This window comes from Bos mutus, chromosome X (genome assembly GCF_027580195.1).
Source record: "Bos mutus isolate GX-2022 chromosome X, NWIPB_WYAK_1.1, whole genome shotgun sequence".
In the NCBI taxonomy this organism is placed as follows: domain Eukaryota; kingdom Metazoa; phylum Chordata; class Mammalia; order Artiodactyla; family Bovidae; genus Bos; species Bos mutus.
Genome location: NC_091646.1, coordinates 38,590,154 through 38,616,418, shown reverse-complemented (window position 1 = coordinate 38,616,418; position 26,265 = coordinate 38,590,154). Strand labels below are relative to the sequence as shown.

Sequence of the window (26,265 nt, the reverse complement as noted above, 5' to 3'; positions counted from 1 at the left end):
TTAAAATCAGAATGAAGGCCTTGTATCATTCCTGCATAATGCATCAACTTTCCCAAGGAACTTCACTTGTCACGTATCATACTCTGCAAAGCACATAGTTTTATATGATCAGCGAGGTAACAACAGAGAAGTAGAAAAACTATATTCCCTGGAGAGCTAGCCTTGCTTTTTTTTTTTTTTTTTTTTCCTTAAGTGAGCTATTCAGAAATCCAGAGCTGTGTTCTCAAACATAGTGAACATAGAGAATAAAATGGTCCCTTGGAAATGTTCTAAAAAATACCTCATCCCAAATCGTGATTTAATAAGTGTGGGGTGGGATCTGTACTTTTGCATTTATTATAAATACCCCAGATAATTATGATACAGGTGGTCCAGAAATGACACTTTGAGAAGCAGTGTCTAGACTGGTAGTTGTCAACCCTGACTGCAAGTTAGAATCATATGAAGAAATTTTTAATAATTGCTAGTATTGAGACCCCCACCCTCAACAGATGAAATAGAAACTCTGAATATGTGGGACCAGTGTTGATAGTTTTAAAACTTCTCCAGGTGATTTCAAAGTGCAGCTTTATTTGAGAACCAAGAGTGTGCTGCTGCTGCTAAGTCATTTCAGTCGTGTCCAACTCTGTGCGACCCCATAGATGGCAGCTCACCAGGCTCCATCGTCCCTGGGATTCTCCAGGCAAGAAAACTAGAGTGGGTTGCCATTTCCTTCTCCAATGCATGAAAGTGAAAAGTGAAAGTGAAGTAGCTCAGTCGTGTCCAACTCGTAGCAACCCCATGGACTGCAGCCCACCAGGCTCCCCCGTCCATGGGATTTTCCAGGCAAGAGTACTGGAGTGGGGTGCCATTGCCTTCTCCAACCAAGAGTGTAAAGGTAACTATTTTCTCATCTTCTGATTTGGAAGAACAAAAAAATAATGGGACAAGACAAAAGAAAGTCTTTCTATCCAAGCAAATTTTCCTTCTTGGGAGCTTACAACATTAAGTTGTAAAGAGCTATACTGAAATTGGTTCTAGCTGAATCAGGATGTTACACAGTGCAGCTGCATAGAACTTTCCCTATGCAGATTAAATATAAATCTAATCATATGCTTGGTTCCCAGCCCATGCAGCCTCCTTAGCATTGCATGGCCACACAGAATCTTCGACTAAACCTGCTGTGCGGCTGGTTCTCTCTTGACTCTGGTTTTGTCACCTGCCTTCTTGCCTTACTCTTTATTAACCAGTCATTGTTTGACACTCTGGTGCTAAAACGTGGTTTCTTCATTATTCCTTGCATGCCTGGGCTCCTACCTAGATTCTATGTTCAATGCTTTCATTCACTGGATGTTCAAAATCACTCAATCCCCACGATGGTATCTCAAGCACCTTGCCTGAGGATTTTTGTTGTTTTAAATATTCATTTTGTAAAAATTAATAGTTGCAGAAAAGTTGCAAGAATAGAACTAGGAACTCTCATCTATCCTATACTCAGTTTCACCAACTTTTTATATTTTACTTCTGTCTCTCTTTATACATGTATGTATATGAGTGTATGTATTTATGCATTTTTGAGAGAGGATGACTTATAGACATCCATGCCTACATTTTTCCCTAAATACTTCTACATGTATTTTCTAGGAGCAGGAGTCTTCTATTACAGATGGCAGTTGTCAAAATCAGGAAATTTAACATTTGTATGCAACTGTTATCTAACCCATAGTCAATATTCAAATCTCATTAGTTACCCCAATAATGTCTTGTGTAGTTCTTTTTCCTGGTCCAGAATCAAATCTTGTATCACTTATTGAATTTACTAGTAATTTCTCTTTAATACCCTTTAATTAAGAACAGTCCCTTCTGTGTTTTTAGACTTTGATATTTTTCAAGTGTACAGGCCAGGTACTTTGAAGAATATTGCTCTATGGTGTTTCCTTATGCAGAGATTCTGGTTATTAATTTTTTGGCAGGAATATCTCATAAATGATATGGAATCCTTCTCAGGGTGTAATATTGGGAGCCTTATTTAAGGTGGTATCTATTAGTTTTCTCTTCTGTAGCATTGTAATTACTAAATAATTTGTTGAGTTCAGTTCAGTCGCTCAGTTGTGTCCAACTCTTTGCGATCCCATGAACACACCAGGCCTCCCTGTCCATCACCAACTCCCAGAGTCCACCCAAACCCATGTCCACTGAGTCATTGATGCCATCCAACTATCTCATGCTCTGTTGTCCCCTTCTCCTCCTGCCTTCAATCTTTCACAGCATCAGGATCTTTTCAAATGAGTCAGCTTTTTGCATCAGGTGACCAAAGTATTAGAGTTTCAGCTTCAACATTAGTCCTTCCAATGAACACCCGGGACTGATTTCCTTTAGGATGGACTGGTTGGATCTCCTTGCAGTCCAAGGGACTCTCAAGAGTCTTGTTCAAAAGCATCAATTTTTCGGCACTCAGCTTTCTTTATAGTCCAACTCTCACATCCATACATGACTACTGGAAAAACCATAGCCTTGACTAGATGGACCTTTGTTGACAAAGTAATGTCTCTGCTTTTGAATATGCTGTCTAGTTTGGTCATAACTTTTCTTCCAAGAAGTAAAAATCTTTTAATTTCATGGCTGCAATCACCATCTGCAGTGATTTTGGAGCCCCCCCAAATAAAGTCAGCCACAGTTTCCACTGTGTCCCCATCTATTTGCCATGAAATGATGGGACCAGATGCCATGATCTTAGTTTTCTGAAGGTTGAGCTTTAAGCCAACTTTTCATTCTCCTTTTTCAGTTTCATCAAGAGGCTGTTTAGTTCTTCTTCAATTTCTGCCATAAGGGTGGTGTCATCTGCATATCTGAGGTTATTGATATTTCTCTTAGCAATCTTGATTCCAGCTTATGCTTCTTCCAGCCCAGTGTTTCTCATAATGTACTATGCATATAAGTTAATTAAGCAGGGTGACAATATACAGCCTTGATGTACTCCTTTTCCTATTTGGAACCAGTCTGTTGTTCCACATCCAGTTCTAACTGTTTCTTCCTGACCTGCATACAGGTTTCTCAAGAGGCAGATCAGGTGGTCTGGTATTCCCTTCTCTTTCAGAATTTTCCACAGTTTATTGTGATCCACACAGTCAAAGGCTTCGGCATAGTCAACAAAGCAGAAATGATGTTTTTCTGGAACTCCCTTGCTTTTTTGGTGATCCAGCGGATATTGGCAATTTGATGTTTGGTTCCTCTGCCTTTTCTAAAACCAGCTTGAACATCTGGAAGTTCACGGTTCACGTATTGCTGACGCCTCGCTTTGAGGATTTTAAGCATTACTTTACTAGCATATGAGATGAGTGCAGTAGTTTGTGCATTCTTTGGCATTGCCTTTCTTTGGGCTTGGAGTGAAAACTGACATTTTCCTGTCCTATGGCCACTGCTGAGTTTTCCAAATTTGCTCCATATTGAGTTCAGCACTTTCACAGCATCATCTTTCAGGATTTGAAATAGCTCAACTGGAGTTCCATCACCTCCACTAGCTTTGTTCGTACTAATGCTTCCTAAGGGCCTCTTGACTTCACATTCTAGGATGTCTGGCTCTAGGTGAGTGATCACACCATCATGATTGTCTGGGTCATGAAGATCTTTTATAATTTGTAGGGAGGTCATTTTATGCCTGGATTTACACATTCTGTTTCTCATCAAAATTTCACCCATTAGGTTTTCTGCTGTAAGAACATACTTCCCTTCACCCGCCTTTGATTTATGTATAACCATATGGGCTCATGGATTCCTATTTTATTCAGTGGAATATAATCCTTTGCTGTTAGTATCCAAATTTATTTGAATGTTCATATTGTTCCTTTCGTCTTCCCTGGTAGCTCAGATGGTAAAGAGTCTGCCTGCAATGTAGGAGACCTGGGTTCAATCCCTGGGTAGGGAAGGTCCTCTGGAGAAGGAAATGACAACCCACTCCAGTATTCTTGTCTGGAAAATCCCATGGACAGAGGAGGAACCTGGTGGGCTACAATCCATGGGGTTGCAAAGAGTCGGACAGGACTGAGTAGTGACTAACACTTTCACTTTCATTATTCCTTTGAGCTGTCTCCTCTTTTTCACATGTTCCCATTATTCTTTAAGTACTTTCTTATTTCCTGATTTCAAATCATGTTCTTAGCTACATCTTGTATTTAATCTGTTTCTTCCCTGGAATCAACGAAGGAGCCCAGGTTCCTTTTATTGGAGAATAATATTTAGAAACCAAGATCTGGACTTGAGATGTGCTCATTATTATTGATGTTTCATTTCTTTTATATTATTTCAGAAGACTGAGCTAGGAAATATATCTTTGTACCAGTGTGTATTTCTCTCTCTCATATATATATCTCCCATAGTGGGACTTTCAATTCCAGTTAAGCAAAGCAGGTTACATTTTGTATCCTCCTTTCCGTATATCTAACTCCCCCAACAGTAAGAAACTTAACTCTCATCATCCTCAATATATTTAATCATTTGCTCAAGTTTGGAATATATAAGATGGTAGTTTAAAATTTTCTAACCCATATCACTGTAAAAACTTTGCCTGGATTTTATTTTATTTTTTTAAATTTTATTTTATTTTTAAACTTTACAATATTGTATTAGTTTTGCCAAATATTGAAATGAATCCGCCACAGGTATACCCGTGTTCCCCATCCTGAACCCTCCTCCCTCCTCCCTCCCCTACCCTCCCTCTGGGTCCTCCCAGTGTACCAGGCCCAAGCATCCAGTACCGTGTATTGAACCTGGACTGGCGACTCGTTTCATACATGATTTTAAATTTAGGTTCCAACCCTCTATAAGTGGGATCCCGATGAACAATATCCCAGTTTCCTCTCCCAGGGTCCTTCCTGAACATGGGGTCTTTTTTTCGTAAGTGCAGTTTTCGAGTCCTAAAGCCCATAATTTACTGATACACTTGTCTAAAGTGGAAAGTTTCCTTCCTCAAATTTTTGACTACTGCGTGTTTTCAATAGCATTCCCAATTTCCTACCAACATATTGTAAATTATTTTTGCCAGGGCTTCTCTGTATCTCCAACTGGTCTGTGCAATATCTATCCAACACACTTCACTTCCAACAAAGCCCTGATTCAGACCAGTATAAGGAAGCATCCACAGTCTGTTCTTGTGCTTAAAAGAGAAATCGTACTATATACAAGTGCACGCAAGCACATGTGTCCGTGTGTTCGTGTGTGTGTATATATCTGTGTGTAGAGGGAGTTGTGGATGTGTGTGGAAATGATTCCTTGACAGGCACTTTAAAAACTAAAAGTTAGCAACTGTTTCCAAAACTGTTCAGTTTTATTAGCATTGCAAATATATAATATATTCACATAATTTTCAAAAGGCTTTTTCCTGGAAAAAAAGTTACTTTCTTTTGTAGCATCATAAATTACTGTCTTTTTTTTTTAATACCAACTATATTTAGCCTTCAAATGCTCCCTCTCACTTTGAAATGTCAAAGTCATCCTTCTGAAAAGTCACACAATTAGGTGAAATATATTGCCTAATAAAAATCTTTCACCTTCTCAACAAGCACTGGGCCAAAATTAAGAGGTCTTTAAGAACCATTCATGCAGTACAAGGCCTAGATCTTCTAATTTGCACATCCGGTGTTTTAATGATTCAAAATCTATTTTAAAAATCAAACACTACTCTTGGGGAAGACGCTGAGAAGACACAATATTCCATTTGAGATTGTCAACTAAAGAGTCAGATAGAACTAAATCTATGTTACCCAACTTTTCTGCAATTCAGTTTCTTTATCTGTAAAGTGGGTATAATAACTTGCAGGGTTACTGCATTAACTAATACACTGTAATAAAGCATTTAATGGTGTACTTACACCTAGGAAATACTCCATAAATGTTATATCTTATTATAAATATTTATTCAGATCTGTACTCCTTTTCTGTGCTTTTAGTTCTTGGTTGTTTTGCCTTTTTTCCTTGTAATTGTTTGCAATTCTGCTCTTTGCCCTTCAGTGAAAGGAGCATGGATGATTTATATGCTGCCCTGCTTCTGCCGTGTTGTTTGTGCATGTGGTATTGGTCAAGGCTTATTGCTTATTCCAACATACCTCAGCTTGTGTCCATAGTACTGTTGGTCTTAAGAGGCTGTATTGAGGTCCTGGGATGCATTTGCCTGTTTTTCACATCTAATATGATGTTGATGAGGTATAAAGGGCTCTCAGTTATTGTCCTACTCCTAACTATTCTTCAAATCAAGTTTGTCTTCTGTCTCTTCATTGTTAGCTATCTTCTTTCTGATATATGCTGGTTTTTGATACTCCACCTCCCAACTGCTTCAGGTCACTGCCATTATACCTATCTTTTCTCTTTTCTTCCTTTAACTGCTTCTCTATTATTTTCCTGACTTCATTTCCACGAGCTGTCTTAGGCTGCTATTTTGTAAAATAACCAGTCAATGGAATACTCTTTCCATACAATTAAATACATAGTGAATTGACTAATCATCATATGCTGATTGAAATATTTAGGTCTCTTGTACTTCTTTCATCTGTCTATTCGTTGGTGGCTATTTAAAGGCTACACCTTTGATTTTATATATGGTTTTATTTTGTTTGGATGGCTTCTAAGATATGTGCTATTACAGTAGGCTGAGATTTTAAGACACCTAATCTTTGGGGGATCTGAGGTCTTACCACATTTTGAACCCAAGTTGCTTTGTTAGGGAAGATACTGGAAAGAGGCAAGGTAGGATTTAAGGCATAGCCTCTGGAGTCAGACAGAGTTGTCTTTGGAAAGGCACAGATGACATCCTTTTTTTTAACCTGTCTCCTTTTCAATTTTTATCTGTAAGGAAATTACACAGATGGAGGCAGGGGCCTCTGCAATGTAGAACCATAATAGCTTTACTTTCCTGATTCTAAAAGAGCACAGAAATCTTTTTGAAATATGGGGCATCATATTAACTATAGGCACTGGTTTCTGCTTCTTTTCAGAGCTAAGCTGTCTAACTGGGTTTGCACAGAGCATTAGGCATGCATGTGCCTTAGTCATGAGGGGATTGTGAAAACCCACAGAGTGCTTCCTTTCAAATAATGGTATTAATGATGCTAAGAAAATAATATTCCTATAGAAGCAGCATTTTATTAAGTTTATCATGTACCAGGCATTCATAAACACAGTTTTGCAAAAACACTGAGTTATTACTATTATTCTCATTTTTACAAATGAGTAAACAGAAGCCTAGAGAGGTTATTTAATTTGTCGCAAGTCATGAAGGTAGAAAGTTGCAAAGGGGAATTCACATTCAGTGTTATGTTATTCTCAAATCCATACTTCTTTTTTTAATCACTCTAGCATACTTATAGACCTACATGAGTCTTTTATATTATATACTCTGTCTCACCTGAGATTTTTACAGAGGAAAGGAATCAGACTTGATTTCATTTTTGTGAATACGGTTTCAGATATCTAGCTGAAAAAAAGATGCATTTTTTATTCACCAACATTCATAACCAATTGAACAGTACATACAATGGCCAGAAGATAGAGATCAAACTATCATGTTTATTGCTAAGTTATATTTGAGGCAGTGGCTTAGCATCTATCTCTCTCTACAATCTTAGAACTGCTCACCTGAGGATCAATTTGGTTCTGCAGAAGATACCATTTAACTAGTGTTGCTTCCATATACTGGTCTTGTGTGAAGAAGGAAAGAGAATGCTTACAGATTTAGATTATCAGCCTAATAATATAATTTTGGAACAATGGCTATTGTTGGGTTCACCTACCAGGAAACTCACTGCATCTCAGTGGAGAGGACTAAAAGGTAAGGCAAGAGGCCTAAAGGTTTAGACCCACCTTGGGAAATCAGAGCATTGAAGAATAAACATTCCCTCTAATATCTCTGAAGTTTAGACATTTTACCCAGTGATTCATACAATAAAAATGATATATCAAGGCTACAGTCAATATATAGCTTTGTTTGAAGAGAAAAATAAAGACTGGGTGAAAAGCAGCCAAATAATTTCTTCTTAGAAATATAACACTTTCTGTGGTCCCAGCTAACATGGCTTTGAGGCAAATTTCCTTCTCAAATCAATTAAACCTATAAAAGGTCTTCTCTTTGGCTCAGACAGTAAAGCGTCCACCTACAGTGTGGAAGACTTGGGTTCGATCCCTGGGTCAGGAAGATCCTCTGGAGAAGGACATGGCAACCCACTCCAGTACTCTTGCCTGGAAAATCCCATGGACGGAGGAGCACAGTATGCTATAATCCATGGAGTCGCAAAGAGTCGGACACAACTTAGCGACTTCACTTCACTTCACTTCGTTTTTCATGAATAATCCATTTCCCCAAGAAAGTTGTATTAGAGGAATGCGTTCTCTTGGTCTTCCAATAATGTATATGACCAAGTCCGCTGGAATTTGGAGGACAAACAGGGAGATCAACAGAAGACAAACTATGTGAATGTGTATACACCTCTTTTGTCCATCACAGGAATGAATGGATATGTCTGTAGAAATACATGAAAATTGAACTTGAAGAGCCCCTATGAATGACAATTTTATAAAATAGAAACAATGACAATTTTTATCTGTACAATTTTAAAAAGGAATTTCATAATTTTGGCATTTGTGCTTTCTTATACCAGGAGCCATACAAAGACATTTACATATATTATCTCATTTAATACAATATTCTTCAATATATATGTTGTTGTTCAGTCACTAAGCTATGTCTGACTCTTTGTGACCCCATGGACTGTAGCAAACCAAGCTTCCTTGTCCTTCACTATCTCCCAGAGTTTGCTCCAATTCATATTTTTGAGATTCCAGAGTTTGCTCCATTTATTGAGTCATTGATGTGATCTAACCATCTTATCTATGCCTACCCCTTCTTTTTCCTTCAGTCTTTCCAGCATCAGAGTCTTTTACAATGAGTTGGCTCTTGGCATCAGGTGGCCAAAGTATTGGAACTTCAGCTTCAGCATCAGTCCTTTCAGTGACTATTCAAGGTTTAGTTGATTTCCTTTAGGATTGACTGGTTTGATATTTTTGCTGTCCAAGGGATTCTCAAGAATCTTCTACAGAACCTCAATTCAAAAGCATCAGTTCTTCCGCACTAAGTCTTCTTTATGGGCTAGATCTCACACATGTACAGAACTACCAGAAAAAAACATAGTTTTGACTATGCAGACCTTTGTCAGCAAAGTGATGTCGCTGCTTTTTAATATGCTGTCTAGGCTTCACAGGTGGCTCAGTGGTAAAGAATCTGCCTGCTAATGCAGGAGACACAAGATACACGGGTTTGATCCCTGAGACAGAAAGATCTCCTGGCATAGGAAATGGCAACCCACTCCAGTATTCTTGCCTGGAAAATTCCATGGACAGAGGAACCTCATGGTCTACAGTCAATGGGATCACAGAGTTGGAAGCAACTAAGCACATACATACACTATATTTTTTATAGCTTTCCTTCCAGGGAGCAAATGTCTTTTAATTTCATAGCTGCAGTCCCATCTTCAGTGATTTTTGAAGCCCAAGAAAACAAAATCTGTCACTACTTTCACTTTCCCCCTTCTATTTGCCATGAAGTGATGGGACTGGATGCCATGATCTTAGTTGTTTGAATGCTGAGTTTTAAGCCACCTTTTCCACTCTCCTCTTTCACTTTCATCAAGAGACTTTAGTTCTTCTTCCCTTTCTGCCATTAGGGTGGTATCATCTGCATATCTGAGGATATTGATATTTCTCCTGGCAATTTTGATTCCAGCTTGTGCTTCATCCAGCCCAGCATTTCACATGCTTGTACTCTGCATGGAAGTTAAATAAGCATGGTGACTATATACAGCCTTGTCCTATTCCTTTCCCAATTTTGAACCAGAATGTGTTCCATGTCAAGTTCTAACTGTTGCTTCTTGACCTGCATACAGGTTTCTCAGAAGACAGGTAAAGTGGTCTGGTACTCCCATCTCTTGAAGAACTTTCCAGTTTGTTGTGATCCAAACTGTCAAAGGCTTTAACTTAGTCAATGAAGCAGTAGTAGATTTTTTTTTTTTCTGGAACTCCCTTGCCTTCTGTATGATACAACGAATGTTGGCAATTTGGTCTCTGCTTCCTCTGCCTTTTCTAGACTCAGCTTGTACATCTTAAATTTCTCAATTCACGTACTACTGAAGCCTAGCTTGAAGGATTTTGAGCATAATCTTACTAGCATGAGAAATGAGTGCAATTTATGGTAGTTTGAACATTCTTTGGAATTGCCCTTCTTTGGGATTGGAATGAAAACTGACCTTTCGCAGTCCTGTGGCCACTGCTGTGTTTTCCAAATTTGATGACGTATTGAGTGTCAAACTTTAACAGAATCATCTTTTAGGATTTTACATAGCTCAGCTGGAATTCTGTCACCTCCACTATCTTTGTTGATAGTAAAGCTTCCTAAAGCCCACATGACTTCACTCTCCAGGATATCTGGCTCTAGGTGAGTAACCATACTATCTTGGCTCTCTGGACCATTAAGATCTATTTTGTATAGTTCTTAGTGTATTCTTGTCACCTTTTTTAACCTCTTCCATTTCTGTTGGGTCCTTACTGTTCCTGTCCTTTATCATGCTCATCCTCATATGAAATGTTCCCTTGATAACTTCAATTTTCTTGAAGAGATCTCTAGTCTTTCCCATTCTTTGTTTTCTTCTGTTTCTTTGCATTATTTATTTAAGAAGGCCTTCTTATCTCTCCTTGCTATTCTTTTGAATTCTGTGTTTAGTTGGGTGTATCTTTCCCTTTCCCCCTTGCCTTTCACTTTTCTCTTCTCTTATTTTCTCAGCCTTTTGCAAAGCCTCTTAAGACAAACACTTTGCCTTCTTACATGTTTCTTTAGGATGGTTTTGGTCATTGCCACCTGTACAATGTTATGGACCTCCATTCATAGTTCTTCAGGCACTTTGTCTACCAGATCTAATCCTCTGAATCTGTTCACCACCTTTACTGTATAATCATAAGGGATTCAATTTAGGTCGTACCTGAATGGTCTAGTGATTTTCTCTACCTTTTTTTTTTTTTTTCAATTTAAGTGTGAATTTAGCAATAGGAGCTAATAATTTGAGCCATAGTCAGCTCCAGGTCTTGTTGTTGCTGACTGTATAGATCTTCCCCATCTTTGGCTAGAAAGAATGAAATCAATCTGATGTATATACTACTGTTTATTCCAATTTTACTTAGAAAACTGAGGATCAGAGGGTTTAAATGGCTTGCCAAGTTTATTACCCTAAGTTACTTAGGAAGTCATTTGAGTCTTTCTCACTTCCAAGCATAATTCAGTTCAGTTCAGTTGCTCAGTCGTGTCCAACTCTGAGACTCCATGGACTAGAGCACACCAGGTGTCCCTGTCCATCACCAATTCCTGGAGTTTACTCAAACTCATGTCCATTGAGTAGGTAATGCCATCCAACCATCTCATCCTCTGTCATCCCCTTCTCCTCCCACCTTCAGTCTTTCCCAACATCAGGGTCTTTTCAAATGAGTCAGTTCTTCACATCAGGGGGCCAAAGTATTGGAGTTTCAGCTTCAGCATCAGTCCTTCCAATGAATATTCAGGACTGATTTTTTTTAGGATGGACTGGTTGAATCTCCTTGCAGTCGAAGGACTAAGAGTCTTATCCAACACCACAGTTCAAAAGCATCAGTTCTTTAGCACTCAGCTTTCTTTATAGTCCAACTCTCACATCCATACATGACCACAGGAAAAACCATAGCTTTGACTAGACTGACCTTCATTGGCAAAGTAATGCCTCTGTTTTTTAATATGCTGTCTAGGTTGGTCATAACTTTCCTTCCAAGGAATAAGCGTCTTTTAATTTCATGGCTCCAAGCACCATCTGCAGTGATTTTGGAACCCCCCAAAATAAAGTCTGTCACTGTTTCCACTGTTTCCCTATCTATTTGCCATGAAGTGATGGGACCAGATGCCATGATCTTAGGTTTCTGAATGTTGAACTTCAAGCCAACTTTTTCACTCTCCTCTTTCACTTTCACCAAGATCCTATTTAGTTCTTCTTCACTTTCTGCCATAAGGGTTGTGTCATCTGCATATCTGAGGTTATTGATATTTCTCTTAGCAATCTTGATTCCTACTTGTGCTTCATCCAGTCCAGCGTTTCTCATGATGTACTCTGCATATAAGTTAAATAAGCAGGGTGACAATATACACCTTTGATGTACTCCTTTCCTGATTTGGAAACAATCGGTTGTTCCATGTCCCATTCTAACTTCTGCTTCCTGACCTGCATACAGATTTCACAAGAGGCAGTTCAGGTGGTCTGGTATTCTCATCTCTTTAAGAATTTTCCACAGTTTGTGGTGATCCAAGCCTAATAGTCTAAACCAATATGCTGTGTCGTCATTTGTTAAGAGACATAATTCCAACCTTCTAGTTTTTCTGTGCTTTTTAAACCTTAAGGGCTTAGATATAATTTTTCATATATCTATATATTCAAGAGCTTTGTTCATTTTTATCTAGAACTTATGACACTAGGCCATAGCAAAATCAGCACAGCCTCTGCCTTCATACACTTCACCATCCAGTGCACTATTGAGATTCATTGCATCCTGGTAGGTCAGCTTAGTCATCCTTATCTATATGGATTGAGGGCAAGAGGAGTTCACAAAATACTACAAACTAATTCTAAGCCTTTTTTACTGTGTGGATCACAATAAACTGGGGAAAATGCTGAAAGAGATGGGAATACCAGACCATCTGACTTGCCTGTTGAGAAATTTGTATGCAGGTCAGGAAGCAACAGTTAGAACTGGACATGGAAAAACAGACTGGTTCCAAATAGGAAAAGGAGTACATCAAGGCTGTATATTGTCACCCTGCTTATTTAACTTATATGCAGAGTACATCATGAGAAAGGCTGGACTGGAAGAAACACAAGCTGGAATCAAGATTGCCAGGAGAAATATCAGTAACCTCAGATATGCAGATGACACCACCCTTATGGCAGAAAGTGAAGAGGAACTAAAAAGCCTCTTGATGCAAGTGAAAGTGGAGAGTGAAAAAGTTGGCTTAAAGCTCAACATTCAGAAAACGAAGATCATGGCATCTGTTCCCATCACTTCATGGGAAATAGATGGAGAAACAGTGGAAACAGTGTCAGACTTTATTTTTTTTTTGGCTCCAAAATCACTGCAGATGGTGCTTGCAGCCATGAAATTAAAAGACACTTACTCCTTGGAAGGAAAGTTATGACCAACCTAGATAGCATATTCAAAAGCAGAGACATTACTTTGCCAACAAAAGTTCGTCTAGTCAAGGCTATGGTTTTTCCAGTGGTCATGTATGGATGTGAGAGTTGGACTGTGAAGAAGGCTGAGCACCCAGGAATTGATGCTTTTGAACTGTGGTGTTGGAGAAGACTCTTGAGAGTCCCTTGGACTGCAAGGAGATCCAACCAGTCCATTCTGAAGGAGATCAGCCCTGGGATTTCTTTCGAAGGAATGATTCTAAAGCTGAAACTCCAGTACTTTGGCCACCTCATGCGAAGAGTTGCCTCAGTGGAAAAGACTCTGATGCTGGGAGGGATTGGGGGCAAGAGGAGAAGGGGACGACAGAGGATGAGATGGCTGGATGGATCACTGACTCGATGGACATGAGTCTGAGTGAACTCCGGGAGTTGGTGATGGACAGGGAGGCCTGGCGTGCTGTGATTCATGGGGTCGCAAAGATTCGGACACGACTGAGCGACTGATCTGATCTGATCTGAATTCTTTAAGATAGAGGTCCCCAACCTGTTAGGAACCAGACTGGACAGCAGGGGATCAGCATTAGTGGAGTGAGGGAAGCTTCATCTGCCACTGCACCCCATTGCTTACATTACCACCTGAACCATCACCCCTTATCGTCCCTGGAAAAATTGTTTTCCACAAAACTGATCCCTGATGCCAAAAAGATTGGAGACAACTTCTTTAAGTTACACATCCTTCCCTTATTCTTTGCCCAAATTTGTATAAGTTAGTTGAATTCGGTGACTTGAAAGCAAGTGATTCCTTATAGGAAAACTTTCCCTAAGTGATATTGTGGATGAGCGTTAGATGCTTGCTAATTCTGGTATAGCAAGGGAGGGAGGAGCAAGGTGTGTGGTGATTAGTGCTGTGTTTTGTCAGGGGCATAGCCATATTACTGGCTAAATCCCTGGGAATTTCCTTAAAAGCAGAGTATTAGCTGTTGCACCGTTGTGGTGCTCTTGATGACTGGTTTGGGAGAGTATCTGAACCAGTCCCATCAATGGGAAAAAATGGGGACCTTGGTGGTTTGGGGATGTTTGGTGCTGGTTCTGAGTGTCTCAAGTGTGGATTGGCAAATGGAGCACAACAGATAAGCAAAGACATATATATATATATATATATATATATATATATGTATGTATATATATATATGTATATATATACACACATAATTTGCTTCCTTGCTTTTTCTTTTAATTTATTATTTTATTGAAGGATAATTGCTTTACAGAACTTTGTTGTTTCTGTTAAACCTCAACCTGAATTAGCCATAGGTAACATATATACCCTCCCTGCTGAAACTCCCTCCCATCTCCCTCCCCATCCCACCTCTGTATGTTGATACAGAGCCCCTGTTTGAGTTTCTTAGGCATATAGCAAATTCTTGTTTGATATCTATTTTAAAGTTTCCATGTTACTCTTTCCATACATCTCATCCTCTCCTCCCCTCTCCCCTTGTCCACAAGTTTATTTTCTATGTATGTTTCTCCATTGCTCCCTGTAAGTAAATTCTTCAGTATCATTTTTCTAGATTCCATATATATGCACTAGAATATGATATTTATCTTTCTCTTTTTGACTTACTTCGCTCTGTATAATAGATTCTAGGTTCATCCACCTCATTAGAACTAATTCAAAGGTATTCCTTTTTATGGCTGAATAATATTCCACTGTGTATATACACCAGAACTTCTTTATCCATTCATCTGTCCATGGACATCTAGTTTACTTCCATGTTCTAGTTATTGTAAATAGTGCTGCGATGAGCAATAGAATACATGTGTTTCTTTCAATTTTGGTCTCCTCAGGGTATATGCCTAGGATTGGGATTGCTGGGTCATATAGTGGTTTTATTCCTAAATTTCAAGGAATCTGCATACCATTTTCCATAGTGGCTGTATCAATTTACATTCCCACCAACAGTGCAAGAGTGTTCCTTTTTCTCCACGCCCTCTCCAGCATTTATTTTTTGTAGACATTTTGAGGATGGTCATTCTGACCAGTGTGAGGTGATATCTCATTGTAGTTTTGATTTGCATTTCTCTAATAATGAGCGATGTTGAGCATCTTTTCATGTGTTTGTTAACCACCTGTATGTCTTTGGAGAAATGTCTGTTTGGGTCTTTTCCCCACTTTTTGATTTTTTTTTTCTTTCTGGTATTGAGTTGTATGAGCTGCTTGCATATTTTGGAAATTAATCCTTTGTCAGTGTTTCATTTGCTATTATTTTCTCCCATTCTGAGGGATGTCTTTTCACCTTGCTTATAGTTTCCTTTGCTGTGCAAAAGCTTTTAAGTTTAATCAGATCCCACTTGTTCACTTTTGTTTTTATTTCCATTACTCTGGAAGGTGGGTCATAGAGGATCTTGCTTTGATTTATGTCACGGAGTGTTCTGCCTATGTTTTCCTCTAAGAGTTTTATAGTTTCTGGTCTTACATTTAGGTTTTTAATCCATTATTTGTTTATCTTTGTGTATGGTGTTAGGAGGTGTTCAATTTCATTCTTTTACATGTAGCTATCCAGTTTTCCTAGCACCATTTATTGAAGAGGCTGTTTTTGTTCCATTGTATATTCTTGCCTCCTTTGTAAAATATGATACCTATAGTTGCATGAATTTATTTCTGGGCTTTCTGTCTTGTTCCATTGGTCTATAATTCTGTTTTTGTGCCAGTACCATACTGTCTTGATGATTGTAGCTTTGTAGTATAATCTGAAATCATGAAGGTTGATTCCTCCAGCTCCATTCTTCTATCTCAAGACTGCTTTGGCTATTCGGGGTCTTTTGTGTTTTCATATGAATTGTGAAAATTTTTGATCTAGTTCTGTGAAATATGCCATTGGTAATTTTATAGGAATCATACTAAATCTGTAGATTGCATTTGGTGGTATAGTCATTTTCACAATATTGATTCTTCCTACCCAGGAACATGGAGTATCTCTCCATCTGTTTATGTCATTTTTGATTTCTTTCATTAATGTCTTATATTTTTCTGTGTACTGATCTTTTGTCTCCTTAGGTAAGTTTATACCTAGATATTTAATTCTTTTTGTTGCAGTGGTAAATGGGATTGATTCCTTAATTTCTCTTTATGAATTTTCATTGTTAGTATATAGAAATGCAAATGATTTCTGTGTATTGATTTTGTATCCTGTGACTTTGGTAAATTCACGGATTAGCTCTAGTAATTTTCTGATACTATCTTTAGGGTTTTCTATGTACAACATTATGTTATCTACAAGGAGTGAGAGCTTTAATTTTTCTTTCCCAATCTGGATTCCTTTTATTTATTTTTCTTCTCTGATTGCTGTAGCTAGGACTTCCAGAAATATGTTGAATAATAGTGGGGAAAGTGTGCACCCTTGTCTTACTCCTGATCTTAGAGGGGGAATGCTTTCAGTTTTTAACCACTGAGAATGTTTGCTGTAGGCTTATCATATATGGCCTTCCTATGTTGAGGTATGTTCCTTCTATGCCTGTTTTTTAAGAGATTTAATCATAAATGGGTGCTTAATGTTTTCAAAGGCTTTTTCTGCATCTATTGAGATGATCATATGGTTTTTATATTTCAATATGTTAATATGGTGTATCACATTGATTGATTTACATATATTGAAGAATCGTTGTATCCCTGGAATAAACCCAACTTGATCATGGTGCATGAGCTTTTTGATGTGTTGCTGAATTCTGTTTGCTAAAATTTTGTTGAGGATTTTTTCATCTATGTTCATTAGTGATATTGGACTGTAGTTTTCTTTTTTTGTGTTGTCTTTGTCAGGTTTTGGTATCAGGGTGATGGTGGCCTTGTAGAATGAGTTTGATTGTGTTCCTTCCTCTGGCAATTGTTTGAAAGATTTTTAGAAGGATAGGCATTAGCTCTTCTCTAAATGTTTGATAGAATTCTCCTGTGAAGCCATTTGGTCCTGGGATTTTGTTTTTTGAGAGATTTTTTTTATCACAGCTTCAATTTCAGTGCTTGTAATTGGGTTGTTCATAATTTATATTTCTTCCTGGTTCAGTCTTGGAAGACTAAACTTTACTAAGAATCTGTCAATTTCTTCCAGGTTATCAGTTTTATTGCCGTATAGTTCTTCATATGTCTCTTATAATCCTTTGTATATGTGCATTGTCTGTTGTAACTTCTCCTTTTTCATTTCTAATTTTGTTGATTTGATTCCTCTCCCTTTTTTTCTTGATGAGTCTGTCCACACGTTTGTCAATTTTGTTTATCTTCTCAAAGAACCAGCTTTTAGTTTTATTAATTTTTACTATTGTCTCTTTCATTTCTTTTTCATTTATTTCTGCCTGGAACTTTATAAATTCTTTCCTTCTACTAATTATGGGTTTCTTTGTTCTTCTTTTTCCCATTGTTTTAGGTGTAAAGTTAGGCTGTCTGTTCGATGTTTTTTTGTTTGTTTGTTTTGCTATAAACTTCCCTCTTAGAACTGCTTTTGCTGCATCCCATAGGTTTTGAGTTGTTGTGCTTTTGTTGTCATTTGTTTCTAGAAATTTTTGATTTCCCTTTTGATTTCTTCAGTAACCTATTGGTTATTTAGAAACATATTGTTTAATCTCCATGTGTTTGTGTTTCATACACTTTTTTTCTTGTAACTGATATCTAGTCTCATAATGTGTGATTACAGTAGATGCTTGATACGATTTCAAATTTCTTAAATTTACTGAGGTTTGATGTATGACCCAATATGTAGTCTATCCTGAAGAATGTTCCATGTGTATTTGAGAAGACGGTGTATTCTTCTGCATTTGGATGGAATTTATTGAAGATATTAATGAGAACCATTTCATCTAATATATCATTTAAAACTTGTGTTTCCTTATTAATTTTCTCTTTTGATAATCTGTCCATTGGTGTGAGTGGGGTGTTAATTTCTCATACCACTATTGTGTTACTGTAAATTTCTCCTTTTCTGTCTGTTAGTGTTTGTCTTATGTATTGAGATGCCCCTATGTTGGGTGCATCAGTTCAGTTCAGTTCAGTCGCTCAGTCATGTCCGACTCTTTGTGACCCCATGAATCACAGCACGCCAGGCCTCCCTGTCCATCACCAACTCCCGGAGTTCACTCAGACTCATGTCCATTGAGTCAGTGATCCATCCAGCCATCTCATCCTTTTGTTGTGCCCTTCTCCTCCTGCCCCCAATCCCTCCCAGCATCAGAGTTTTTTCCAGTGAGTCAACTCTTCGCATGAGGTGGCCAAAGTACTGGAGTTTCAGCTTTAGCATCATTCCTTCCAAAGAAATCCCAGGGCTGATCTCCTTCAGAATGGACTGGTTGGATCTCCTTGCAGTCCAGGGGACTCTCAAGAGTCTTCTCCAACACCACAGTTCAAAAGCACCAATTCTTAGGCTCTCAGCCTTCTTCACAGTCCAACTCTCACATCCATACATGACCACTGGAAAAACCATAGCCTTGACTAGACAAACCTTTGTTGGCAAAGTAATGTCTCTGCTTTTGAATATGCTCTCTAGGTTGGTCATAACTTTCCTTCCAAGGAGTAAACGTCTTTTAATTTTGTGGCTGCAAGCACCATCTGCAGTGATTTTGGAGCCCCAAGAAATAAAGTCTGACACTGTTTCCACTGTTTCCCCATCTACTTCCCATGAAGTGATGGGAACAGATGCCATGATCTTAGTTTTCTGAATGTTGAGCTTTAAGCCAACTTTTTCACTCTTCACTTTCACTTTCATCAAGAGGCTTTTTAGTTGCTCTTCACTTTCTCCCATAAGGGTGGTGTCATCTGCATATCTGAGGTTATTGATATTTCTCCCAGCAATCTTGATTCCAGGTTGTGTTTCTTCCAGCCCAGCATTTCTCATGATGTACTCTGCATAGAAATTAAATAAGCAGGGTGACAATATACAGCCTTGATGTACTCCTTTTCCTATTTGGAACCAGTCTGTTGTTCCATGTCCAGTTCTAACTGTTGCTTCCTGACCTGCATGCAGATTTACCAAGAGGCAAGTCAGATGGTCTGGTATTCCCATCTCTTTCAGCATTTTCCCCAGTTTATTGTGATCCACACAGTCAAAGGCTTTGACATAGTCAGTAAAGCAGAAATAGATGTTTTTCTGGAACTCCCTTGCTTTTTTGAAGATCCAGCGGATGTTGGCAATTTGATGTTTGGTTCCTCTGCCTTTTCTAAAACCAGCTTGAACATCAGGAAGTTCACTGTTCATGTATTGCTGAAGCCTGGCTTGGAGAATTTTGAGCATTGCTTTGCTAGCGTGTGAGATGAGTGCAATTGTGTGGTAATTTGAGCATTCTTTGGCATTGCCTTTCTTTGGGCTTGGAATGAAAACTGACCTTTTCCAGTCCTATGGCCACTACTGAGTTTTCCAATTTGTTGGCATGTTGAGTGCAGCACTTTCACAGCCTCATCTTTCAGGATTTGAAATAGGTCAACTGGAATTTCATCACCTCCACTAGCTTTGTTCATAGTGATGCTTTCTAAGGCCCACTTGACTTCACATTCCATGATGTCTGGCTCTAGGTGAGTGATCACACCATCGTGATTATCTAGGTCATGAAGATCTTTTTTGTACAGTTCTTCTGTGTATTCTTGCCACCTCTTCTTAATATCTTCTGCTTCTGTTAGGTCCATACCATTTCTGTCCTTTATCAAGCCCATCTTTGCATGAAATGTTCCTTTATATCTCTAATTTTCTTGAAGAAATCTCTAGTCTTTCCCATTCTGTTGTTTTCCTCTATTTCTTTGCATTGATTGCTCTATGTTGGGTGCATAGATATTTACAATTTTTTTTGTGTACCTCTTGGATTGATCCCTTGATCATTATGTAGTGTTCTTCCTTATCTCTTCTAATCTTCTTTATTTTAAGGTCTATTTTGTCTGATATGAGGATTGCTACTCCAGCTTTCTTTTGCTTCCCATTTGCATGGAATATATTTTTCTATACTCTCACTATCAGTCTATATGTGTCTTTAGGTCTGAAGTGTGTTTCTTGTAGACAGCATGTATATGGGTCTTGTTTTTATATCCATTCAGCCAGTCTGTCTTTTGTTTGGATCATTTAATCTATTTACATTTAAAGTAATTATTGATATATATGTTCCTATCTCCATTTTGTTAATTGTTTGGGGTTGCTTTTGTAGATATCTTTCCCTCTCTTGTATTTCTTGACTATATAAGTCCCTTTAACATTTGTTGTAAAGCTGGATTGGTGGTGCTGAATTCTCTTAACTTTTGCTTGTCTGAATAGCTTTTTATTTCTCCATAAATTTTGAATGAGATCCTTGATGGGTAGAGTAATCTTGGTTGTAGATTTTTCCCTTTCAGCACTTTAAATATATCCTACCATTCCCTTCTGGCCTGCAGTTTCTGCTTAAAGATCAGCTGTTAAGTGCATGGGGCTTCCCTTGTATGTTACTTGTTGCTTTTTCCTTGCTGCTTTTAATATTCTTTTTTTAGCTTAGTCTTTGTCAGTTTGATTAGTATGTTTGTTGCCATGTTTCTCCTTAGGTTTATTCTATATGGGGCTTTTTGTGCCTCTTGAATTTGATTGACTATTTCATTTTCTATGCTGGGGAAATTTTCAACTGTTAGCTCTTCAAAAATTTTCTAATGCCCTTTCTTTTACTCTTCTTCTTCTGGGACCCCTGTAATTCTAATGTTGGTGTGTTTGATATTATTCCAGAGATCGCTGAGACTATCTTTAGTTCTTTTCATTCTTTTTACTTTATTCTGCTCTTCAGAAGTTATTTCCACCATTTTATCTTCCAGCTCACTGATTTGTCCTTATGCTTCGGGTATTCTGTTATTGATTCCTTCCAGAGTATTTTTATTTATTTATTCTTTATTTCTTCTAGGTCTTTGTTAACTGATTCTTGCATTTTCCACATTTTGTTTTCAAGGTTTTTGATCATCTTTACTATCATTATTCTGAATTCGTTTTCATGTAGTTTGCCTATTTCCTCTTCATTTATTTGGACTTCTGTGTTTCTAATTTGTTCCTTCATTTGTGTAGCATTTCTCTGCCTTTTCATTATACTTTTTTTTTTTTTAACTTATTGTGTTTGAGGTCTCCTTTTCCCAGGCTTCAAGGTTGAATTCTTTCTTCCTTTTGTTTTCTACCCTCCTAAGTTTGCTCCAGTGATTTGTGTAAGCTTCCTATAGGGTGAGACTTGTGCTGAGTTTTTTTTTTTTTTTATTGTTTGTTTGTCTTTCCTCTGATGGGCAAGGCTGAATGAGTTGGTAATCCTGTCTGCTGATGATTGGGTTTGCATTTTGGTTTTGTTTGTTGTTTAGACCAGGTGTCCTGGGTGACACAGGACAGGGTGCTACTGGTGGTTGGGTGATGCTGGCTGTCCTTTTCAAGTGGTTTCCTTAGTGTGAGTTCTCACGATTTGATACTCCCTAGGGATAGTTCTCTGGTAGTCTAGGGTCTTGGAGTCAGTGCTCCCAATCCAAAGGCTCAGGGCTTGATCTCTGGTCAGGAACAAAGATTCCAGAAGTGGTTTGTTATGGCATTAAGTGAGATTAAAACAAATACTCCAAAACGAGAAACCAAAGATGAACCCCAGACATATGGCAGTTACAAAATCAGGCTAATAATAATTAAAATAATGGAATATACACATATGCATATACACCTGTAATCAAAGTCAAGACAGTCCAACTAAAATAAAGTACAGTAGATTATCTAAATGAACAAAGGAAATAAAAATTATATTTACCAGTTAATTAACAAAATTAACAAAAGCATGATCTGGAAAACAAAATTAAATCAAGGTGCCAAGTGGGGGATAAAGCAATGAAAACAAAAGTAGCAAATATATTGAGAGGAAAGAAAAGAAAGAAAGAGGGGGAGGAGCTAAGATGGCGGAGGAGTAGGACAGGGAGAACACTTTCTCCCCGACAAATTCATCAAAAGAACATTTAAATGCTGAGTAAATTCCACAAAACAACTTCTGAATGCCGGCAGAGGACATCAGGCACCCAGAAAAGCAACCTAAGTCTTCGAAAGGAGGTAGGAAAAAATATAAAAGACAAAAAAAGAGACAAAAGAGGGAGGGATGGAGTTCTGTCCCGGGAAGGGAGTCTTAAAAAGAGAGAAGTTTCCAAACACCAGGAAACCTTCTCACTGCTGAATCTGTGCTCAGCCTTGGAAGCACAGAGGGCAACATAACAGGGAGGAAAAATAAATAAACAATTAAAACCTGCAGATTGCGAGCCCTACGGTAACTCCCCCAGCGGGGAACCAGCGCAGATGCCTGCACACGCCACTAGCGAGCGGGGGCTGGGCAGGGAGGTGCGGCGCGGGCTGCATTGCTTAGAGTAAGGATCTGGCCTGAATACCCCGAGCGCTATCTGAGCGAAATAATTTGGACTAGCAAACCAGACTGTGGGATATCTACCACGGGAAAAGCCAGCCCTAACCTAAGACACCACCAGGCCCGCGCACGGAACAAAGGACTGAACAGAGATAGCCGGCTGCAGACCATCCCCCTCCAGTGACAGGCAGCCAGAGCCAGCAGGGGGCAATCACAGCCCCAGAGAGACATTATCTATAAAACTGTAAGCCGGCTTTTTTACTAACTAAAACTTCTTGGGGGTCTGGATGGTCAACATCCACCTGAGAAGGTGCGCCGGTTGTACACCTAGATAATCGAGCTGCGGGGAGGCGATAAGTCGCAGCAATCATGCTCGCCAAACACCTCATCACCTGAGCTGCTCGGACCTGGGAAGGGCACAAAACACAGGCCCAACCGAGTCTGCACCTCTGAGGACTACCAGAGTGCCTGAACCTGAGCGGCTTGGACCCGGGAGTTGCAAGCAGCCCAGGGCCGGCCACGGATGGTTCCTGGCAGAGCAACCTAGAGCCGGAGCACTGTGGGCAGGGAGGCAACATGTGCCGTAAGCAGGGGCAGACCCAGTGTGGCTGAGGCACTGCAAGCACAGGCCACTGTTATTTGTTTGCAGCGTCCCTCCCTCCCCACAGTGTGACTGAACAAGTGAGCCTAAAAAAAAAAAAAGTGTCCACCACTGTCCCCTTTGTGTCAGGGCAGAAACCAGACACTGAAGAGACCAGCAAACAGAAGAAGCTATAACAGAGGGAACCGCCTTGGAAGCTACAGGCAATAGATTAAACCCTGTGGTTAGTACCGACTACATAAGAAGGGGCCTATAAATCTTGAGAAATATAAGTCGGACCAAGGAACTAGCCAAAAATGAACTGACCCCACAATACTCACAACAAAACCAGAGAAAGTCCTAGATATATTTTTACTATTTTTACGATCATTCTTTCTTTCTTTTTTTAAATTTTTAAAAAATTTTAACTTTTCTATTATTCCTTTAATTTTCACTTTTATAACCTACTATTACTTTTCAAAAAAAAAAAGACCTTATTTTTTTAAAGCAAACTTCATATATATATTTTTTATAATTTTTGTGACCTTGTTTTTTTTTTTTTTTCTTTTTCTTTAACATTGTATTTTTGAAATTCCAATCTCTACTCTAGATTTTTAATTTTAGCTTTTTGGTATTTGTTATCAATTTTTGTACGTATTTATTTTTATAATTTTGTGACTTTTTTTCTCTCTTTCTTTTCTTCTTCTTTTATATAACATTGTATATCTGAAATTCCAAACTCTACTCTAGATTTTTAATTTATGCTTTTTGGTAGTTGTTATCAATTTTGTACTTATATTTTCTTTATAATTTTTATGACATTGTTTTTGTTTGTTTGTTTGTTTTTCTCTCTTTCTTTTTCTTCTTCTTTTTTTTAACATTATATTTTTGAAATTCCAAACTCTACTCTAGATGTTTAACTTTTGCTTTTTGGTATTTGTTGTCAATTTTGTACCTATATTTTCTTTATAATTTTTGCGACTTTGTTTGTTTGTTTTTTTTCTCTTTCTTTTCCTTCTTCTTTTCTTTAACATTGTATTTTTGAAATTCCAAACTCTACTCTAAATGTTTAATTTTTGCTTTTATGTATTTGTTACCAATTTTGTACCTTTAAGAACCCAATCTTCAGTACCCATTTTTCACTAGGGAGCGAGATTACTGGCTTGACTGCTCTCTCTCCCTTTGGACTCTCCTTTTTCTCCACCAGATCGCCTGTGTCTCCTCTCTAACCCCTCTCTACTCTACCCAACTCTGTGAATTTCTGTGTGTTCCAAACAGTGGAGAACACTTAGGGAACTTATTACTGGCTGGATCTGTCTCCCTCCTTTTCATTTCCCCCTTTTATCCTCCTGGCCACCTCTGTCTCCTTCCTCCTCCTTCTCTTCTCTGTATAACTCCGCCATCATCTCTGAGCAGTCCAGGTGTGGAGTGCACATAAGGAAGTGATTACTGGCTAGCCCACTCTCTCCTCTATTGATTCCACCTCACCTCATTCGGGTCACCTCTAACTCCCTCCTCCCTCTTCTTTTCTCCATGTAACGCTGTGAACCTCTCTGGGTGACCCTCACAGTGGAGAAACTTTTCATCTTTAATGCAGATGTTTTATCAATGGTGCTGTATAGAAGGAGAAGTTTTGAAACTACTGTAAAAATCAGACCGATAACTGGAAGCAGGAGGCTTAAGTCCAAACCCTGACTCCAGGGAACTCCTGACTCCAGGAATCATTAATTGACAGGAGCTCATCAAACGCCTTCATACATACACTGAAACCAAGCACCACACAAGAGCCAGCAAGTTCCAGGGAAAGACATACCAAGCAAATTCTCCAGCAACATAGGAACACAGCCCTGAGCTCCAAGACACAGGCTGCCCAAAGTCACCCCAAAGCCATAGACATCTCATAACTCACTACTGGACACTTCATTGCACTCCAGAGAGAAGAAATCCAGCTCCACCCACCACAGCACCGACACAAGCTTCCCTAACCAAGAAACCTTGACAAACCACCTGGACAAACCCACACATAGTGAGCAAACGCCACAATAAAGAGAACTCCACAAACTGCCAGAATACAGAAAGGACATGCCAAACTCAGCAATTTAAACAAGATGAAGAGACAGAGGAATACCCGGCAGATAAAGGAACAGGATAAATGCCCACCAAACCAAACAAAAGAGGAAGAGATAGGGAATCTACCTGATAAAGAATTCTGAATAATGATGGTGAAATTGATCCAATATCTTGAAATCAAAATGGAATCACAGATAAATAGCCTGGAGACAAGGATTGAGAAGATGCAAGAAAGGTTTAACAAGGACCTAGAAGAAATAAAAGAGAGTCAATATATAATGAATAATGCAATAAATTAAATCAAAAACACTCTGGAGGCAACAAATAGTAGAATAACAGAGGCAGAAGATAGGATGGGTGAATTAGAAGATAGAATGGTAGAAATAAATGAATCAGAGAGGAAAAAAGAAAAACGAATTAAAAGAAATGAGGACAATCTCAGAGACCTCCAGGACAATATTAAACGCTACAACATTCGAATCATAGGGGTCCCAGAAGAAAAAGACAAAAAGAAAGACCATGAGAAAATACTTGAGGAGATAATAGTTGAAAACTTCCCTAAACTGGGGAAGGAAATAATCACTCAAGTCCAAGAAACCCAGAGACTCCCAAACAGGATAAACCCAAGGCAAAACACCCTAAGACATATATTAATCAAATTAACAAAGATCAAACACAAAGAACAAATATTAAAAGCAGCAAGGGAAAAACAATAACACACAAGGGAATTCCCATAAGGATAACAGCTGATCTTTCAATAGAAACTCTTCAAGCCAGGAGGGAATGGCAAGACATACTTAAAGTGATGAAAGAAAATAACCTACAGCCCAGATTATTGTACCCAGCAAGGATCTCATTCAAATCTGAAGGAGAAATCAAAAGCTTTACAGACAAGCAAAAGCTGAGACAATTCAGCACCACCAAACCAGTTCTCCAACAAATACTAAAGGATATTCTCTAGACAGGAAACACAAAAACGGTATATAAATTCGAACTCAAAACAATAAAGTAAATGACAACGGGATCATACTTATAAATAATTACCTTAAA

General features: G+C 38.5%; 1 long non-coding RNA gene across 1 annotated transcript in view; it reads left to right on the top strand.

The window, feature by feature from the left end:
• LOC138986388 (uncharacterized) overlaps nucleotides 1-26,265 on the top strand; it is a 229,411-nt gene that overhangs the window by 135,730 nt on the left and 67,416 nt on the right. The window lies entirely within an intron of this gene.